This window comes from Solanum lycopersicum, chromosome 2 (genome assembly GCF_036512215.1).
Source record: "Solanum lycopersicum chromosome 2, SLM_r2.1".
Lineage (NCBI taxonomy): Eukaryota > Viridiplantae > Streptophyta > Magnoliopsida > Solanales > Solanaceae > Solanum > Solanum lycopersicum.
This window is the reverse complement of record NC_090801.1, coordinates 47,443,279-47,450,732: the sequence shown is the minus strand read 5'-3', so window position 1 is coordinate 47,450,732 and position 7,454 is coordinate 47,443,279.

The window sequence follows — 7,454 nt, the reverse complement described above, 5'->3', positions numbered from 1 at the left end:
ATTCTCAAAACTTAACTCTGAACTCTACCTTGAATGTGATTTATGAATTCAAGGTTGTGATTTGAGGTAGGAAAGATCTCGTAATGTTTAGGAGTATTTTTAGATAGCTAAATATGAGAAAAGGTCACGAAATTACCGTCTTGAAACAAGTCCGCGACATGGAGATGTTTTAAATAATTACTCACGAAATTATATTTTGAGACAGAGGAGTCCACGTCCTAACTATGACGTGGAGAAAACTTTTGTAAAGAGGGGAGAAAGTCCATGAGTGGACTTGCATACCAGATCACACTCGACTTCTTCGTTGTCTGAACCCAATTCGTCTAAATTTAATTCTATTGTTCAATCTCTTTAGATTCAGATATCCCGCACATGTACACTAGAATCTAACTCTAACAACTCTATAAATTGACTCAAACCCTCAAAAACTCCTCAATTACAGCCCAATCAAGAAAGAAAACAAATTGAAGAATACAATCAAGAACATCAAAAAAAGCTTTAACTTTTAGAATGAATGTAAAACTGAAATTAACATGATTGAAGTGTGGGTAAACATACACAACACTATGGAAGCTTACACACCTGGAAAAATTATCTTCTTGTAGCAACTTGAAGGAAAACCTTGAATGATGAACCCAAGCCTTAGCATTTCTTGATTTTCTTGAGTGTAGAATATTTGGAGTGGATGAGAGCTTTAATTTAAGAATACTGATTTTCTACACGGTCAGGGCAATTTAGATGACCTTCTAAGGATTTTTAGGAATAAAATTCCCCTAAAGAAATAATTAAAATGAGTCGATAGTCGGAATTATATTTCATCGGGTAGTGAAGTCCGTATTGGCTCCACATGGTGGAGCCATCGTGGAGTTGTTGCCAGGTTTGCGCGAGTTAGTAAATTAGTCATAACTTTTAACTTAGAGCTCGGAATTGAGCAAACTTGGTGGCGTTCGAAAGAGGACTCAAAAGGATTTAAGTTAATATCTTATGGACCTGCTAACTCATTTTGTACTAAAAGTTATGACTATTTGAGGTTGACCCAAAACTTAAGAAAACTTAGGAATGACTTGAATGTTTTTTCTCTTTGGTTCTTCTTGGAACATAAGGTGCTACAAATAGTGACCTTAACACTCAAGAAATTTTAAATTCCTTGCAAAAATCTCACTCACTATGAAGAACGGTTCAAGTATTAGTTAAAAAAAATTATGGGGTATTATAATCATGGTGGTTGAAGATTATTGGAGTAGCTTTGCAGTTCTTGTCAGGTTTTATCAGGATATTTTACTAACATAATGTGAAGTATTATGTTTTTAATGTGTAATGTTAAATAGACTTTTTTTTATAAACTATTTGCTCTTACTGATCATGTAAGGATCTTGATAATCAAAACTTGTAGAAATATCATATTGAAATGAAATGGTTATTGAGCAGTTGTCAGGATGTTGGGTTATTGAGCAGTTGTCAGGTGGCGTTTCTCTTCGTATTTTCTTCTATCTCGATGTGTTGTCTTCTAATGTTAAAATATCCTCATTCCGTGGTTGTTTGCTTTAGTTTGTTGTTGGGTTTATGATGTAGCGTGATGGGTATTGTTTATTAATCATTTTCAATCGTTTCCTTGAGTCGGCATAATTTTGAGTTAAAAACTTTGAAGATTCGTGATCTGTTGGCATTATTATGCTACTTTGTCGAGGTTTTTGTGTTGTTGCTCCTTTTCCCCGATCTGCTGCGTGATTCTGTGATTGGGTCTAGTTGAAGATTGTGGGTTTGTAGTTGGTTTTGGTATTTCTTGGCTAATCTTTTGAGTTTTGTTCGTTGTTCCCCTTCTTGAATCTGCTACCTAATGTTTGTTGATTTTGTGCTATTTCATTTGCTTTGTGATTCATGTGTTGCATTTAAGTTTGATACTATTTAAAGTTGTCATTTATGGGTCTAGGCTTCCAAGTTCAACTGATATATCTAAGCATTTATAGTGTATCCATATTCTTATTCCAATAGTTTAGTTTTATCTATCTCTCAAATATCTTGTGGTCTTATAACCTAACGTAGTTTTCTTAAATCAAGTTTTGCCTTCCTGTCTAAATTTTAGTTGAAAATGCTTACATTTGCCAATCGAGTTGGTTTGAAATATGGTTTTTTTCTTGTATTAATGTCCAACTCTTAGTTTATATTGAAGTTTGATTTTTGAGATCGTTTGAACTGGGACATTTTTGGTGTTAATCTCTCATGATATGAGTTGTTGAACATGTAGTCCCCCGTTAATTCCCTGTAATACCTTTAATTTAACAAGTCATATTTGTACCAGACTAACAAAATCCTCACAAACACTAGAAGTAATCATTCACTGTATCTTCATCCTTCAAACATTACTGGAGCTTCTATCATTTTGATACGATTAATGGGGTCAGAGAATTACTCACTATGGATTCGTGTGATACGAATTCAATTGTTAGGAAAGAACAAACTAGGATTGGTCGACGCTAATTTGAGTATGGACAAATTTGATAAGAAACTTAGTCATCAATTGAATCATTGCAATGCAATTGTAGGGGGATAGATTATGAGCTCAGTAGCAAATGAGTTACTTACAGGAATACTATATGCTAAAGATGCCAGAACAGTCTAGGAAGATCTCAGGGAGTGTTTTGACAAGGTCAATGCATCACGAGTTTAAGATCTACACAAGGAAATAACAACAATTATGTAAGGTTCAAACATGTGGAGAGCTAGAAGCCGATGCGGTTTATGATGGGATTTAGTGAATCTTATGATCAGGCGAGGAGCCAAATCTCATGGCTAGCCCTACACTTAGTATCACCAAAGTTTACTCCATGGGAAAGCCGACGCACTATGGCCAGCATATCCATGGTAGGACAGGGAACTGAAGTGGTTGCACTTCTAGTTGGTAAATGAGACGGTTATCAAAAACTAAAAAGGAATTGGGAGATACAATCTCACTTTTGTCATTTGAAGGGACACACCAAGCTCAACTGTTATCCTCTTAGGGAATCTCCAATCCAAACACCAAATTTTACATCAAATTTGGTGTCAGCATTCCTTTTGGTGTAATCAACTCCAATCCACTACACAAAATTCAACACAAAAAAAAATCTTTTTCTCTCTCTTTATTATTAATTATTATTTCTTATTTTATTTATATTTTTTTATTTCATAAAATAAATTCTTTCTAAAACATTCATCATATATAATTCATATTATTTCCTTTTATAATCGTTTAATATAAAATTATTTTGTTTGTTGTACTTTTTAAAATTACTATGTATTTTATATTTCAATTTTGATGTATGTCAATTCCTACTTTGTTGAATTTTTATTATTTTTGGTTATTTTTAAGTAGATTATATTATTTATTTAAAAATTTATATTTTGCATTTTTAGTTTTTGTGAAGGTTAACTGTAGTTTATATCCAATTATAATTTATAGTAGAATTAACATAAATTTAATTTTTTCAAAAACTCATATATAGAAAAATTAATTTATAAAAACCTAAATTTTATATCTAAAATTAATATTATAAAACATTACATAAAAATAATTAAATATACAAGATAGTTAATTAAAACATACAATTTATATAATTTTAATTAAAAGTTTGTATAATGAAATAATATTATATTATTCAATAAGTGAATTGGTGTGGTGAATAGTGTTGCACCAAATTTGGTGTGATACTATTCATCACGCCAAATTTGGTATAAAAATTGGTGTGGTTGGAGATAACACCAAAATTTACACCAAATATAGGATTTGGTGAAAATTTGATGTCGGATTGGAAATGGTCTTATAGGATACCCTCCTAATCATTTCAAAAATAAGAAAAAATCAGGACAAGGGAACACATCATATAATGTTCAAGCACAGAGGAATGCAGGGATGACATGAAATAGATCCAATGATGAGAATATGCAAAGAGCACCACAACATAACAATGGACAATATGACCAGATAGTAAACATACTGGATGAAGAATGATTTCATGTCAATATGACAAGTATGGAAAGTATGATCCATTCTTTTATGGCTAATGTAGAGCAAATGAAATGGATAATTGATAAGAGACATCCAATTACATGACTGCAGGTTTGGGTAACTTGTCTGATGTTAGGGTTATCAATCCAAAGAAATATGAGAAGGTATATTTGTCAAATGGCCTCAGGTCCAAATACCAGAAGGAAGTATCAGGTTTTTGGGTTAAATATTTGGACTCATTGATTTCTTGGAAGTCAAAGAAACAGAACACAATGTCTATGAGTTCAGCAGAAGCATAATTGACAAGTAAAGTAGTTGATGTAGTATGGTTGACAACTCCAATGAAAAAATTGGGGGCTGACATTGAGATGCCTGTTGAAGTTCATAGTAACAATAAAAATGCATTGCAAATTGCTTTAAATTTTGTGTTTCATGAGAGGATAAAGTATATGAAATTGATTTCTATTTTATTAGGCAAAAAATTCAAGAAGGGTTGATAAAGACAGAGTATACACTAAAGGATCACACAAACAAACATACTAACAAATGACTTCCAAGAGCACAACATGAATACTTAGTAGGCAAGTTGGGGATGATTAACATTTGCACACCTTCCAACTTGAGGGGGAATGAAAAAATGAGAATAGGTTGATACATATACAAGAGGACATTGATGTAAATATAAAGAGCTAGTCAGTTAGTCGTTTATTTATGTTAGTTAAAAATTGTTATTAACATCTTAGTTGACACATGATAGGTAGTTAGTTACACATTATCATATTTATAAAAGTTCATGTGGATTAATTAATGGGTGAACCCTTAAAGTTGGCACAAAATTTCAGTTAAATTCCTCAGTTGAACTTTGTTCATTTTAAATACCTCATGTAGGACTGCAGTATCACTTGGACACTTTTTGATGACTCCAACATAGTAACTGTGCAACATAAATTTTAAGCGCGTTTGACAAGCTTTTTGGTGAATTTATTTTTCTCTTTCTTCTTCTTCCTCACTCTCTCTCTTCAATCTTTCACCATTCTCTATTGAATTTTTTTTACTCCTTCTTCTTCCTCCTCACTCTTTTTCTCTTCCATCATAGACCACCCCTCATCACCATACAAATTTTGAGAAAACATATAATTTTTGCTGAGCTTGTACACTAAGTTTTTTCTTCTTCCTTGAAAATTATTATTCTTTTATCCATCATTCAATACTAATATAAAATATACAATAATTATTTTCCACTTCTTTTGCACTATATTCGCTAGAGGAGAAATAAATAATAAAATTATTTTATTTATAATTATCGGATCCTCTTGACTACAATAAAGATGAATATTTCAAAAAAGTAATTTCTTATATTTGTATCTCCTATTATATATATTATGAATTCTCGAAAGTACATAATAGAAAAAAAAACAGATGGAGAAAATAAATTGGGATAGTGGGACATTATATATATCTAATGGAGGAGAAGAGAATTCTTTTTTTTTTTAAATATAAAAACAAAAATTGGAATGAAATTACTAAAAAGAAAAAGATAATAATATCAAAGAACAAAATAAGAAGATGAAGAACAAAATTATTGAGAACGAAATTGTTGGGAGATTATCATGTTCTTGGTGGAGTTTAGGAAGAAGAAGATGAAGAGCCTGTTTGGATGGACTTTTAAGCTGGTCAAACAGACTTAAAAGTCAGTTTTTAACTTATTAAAGTGTTTGACAATTATAAAAATGACTTATTTTAAGTCAAAATCGAAAAGGTAGGTGGGTTTTTTTTTAAAAAACTTAATGACTAGTTGTTGTTGTCGTAGTCGTTGTCGTTGTTTTTATTGTTGTTGTTGTTGTTATTATTATTATTATTATTATTATTATTATTATTATTATTATTATTATTATTATTATCATTATTGTGATTGTTGTTGTTTTTATTGTTGTTGTTCTTTTTATTGTTATTATTATTATTGTTGTTGTTGTTCTTTTTATTGTTGTTATTGTTATTATTATTATTGTTGTTGTCATTGTTATTATTGTTGTTGTTGTTATTATTATTATTATTATTATTATTAGTATTATTATTATTATCATCTATTTTGCTCTTCATTCTCTATATTTGGAGAGTAAAACACAAAATGTCCTCTCCAACCACCCTCCAATTCACACTTTATTCTTCATACATAGAGAGTTGAATAGTAGTTCTCCAAATTTGGAGAACTACTATTCACACTCTATTTTATTTTGTTATTATTTCTATTATTTGTAATTATATATTATTTTTCATATAAGGCTATGAATTGAATCTCTAATATTTATAATTCTTTTTAAATGTAATATAATATTTTTAAAAATATATATTATTTAATATATACCACTCTCTTTCCGAATTAATATTTCAATTTTTTATTTTTTTTGTTAATTTAATATATTTTATTTTATTATTAATTTTCACTATAAAGAAAACGCAATTTTAAATGGTTTACAATCGTTCAAAATATTCGTAATCCAGGTTCTCAAAAGAAGATATATTACACGATGAAATAATAATCGAGCCGAAAAGATGTTGAACGTACATTTGAAGGTTTGCAATCACATTTTGCAATTATTCTAGGACAATCGCATTTTCTGAAAAAGAAAGTTCTACAAGATATAATGACTGCATGTATTGTATTGCAAAACATGATAATCGAGGATGGAAGTTACTACAAAAAAACTCTAATTGCCAACAAATTTTACTATCAACTTAAGTCGGTTAGTATTCTACTAACAAATTACCAACATATTTCTAACCGAATAATATTTTAAAACTCAACAACGAAATTCTAACAGATTACCAACATAAATCTTACTAAGTATTTTAGTTGGTAAATACGGTGGAAAACAATGGCACCAAATTGAGCAACTTCTATCATTGGATTACCAATAGAAATATTACTAACACACACCTTTTGTTAATAATATTACCAATGAAGTATATATCAGTTGGTAAATATGACAAAAAATTATTTATATAATTTATTAACATATTACCAATGAATTACTAACTAAACATTTACCAACGACAATATTGTGTTGCTAAATTTACCAACCAAATATAAATATGTTGTAAATTAGTAATGAAATGTAATTTGGTAGTAAACTTGTCAACCAATATCAAATTAGTTGAAAATTTTACCGACGAATAAAGATTGTAGTTAGTAAATTACTAACATCATTAAAATAGTTGATATTATACCAACCGATCACTAATCCATTGATAAAATTTACCAACATATAAATTAGTAGTTGCTAATATTACATATGAATGTTTAGTTGAATAGTAACTATTACCAACTCTGAGAAAATTTGTTAGTAAATTATTAATTACTAACTTATATTTTAATAGTTGGTTAATTACTAGTTGAAGTTAATTTTTTTGGTAAATCAGCATCTAGTGTTGAGGATTTCATATTTAATCTATGTCATCAGGCATTTTA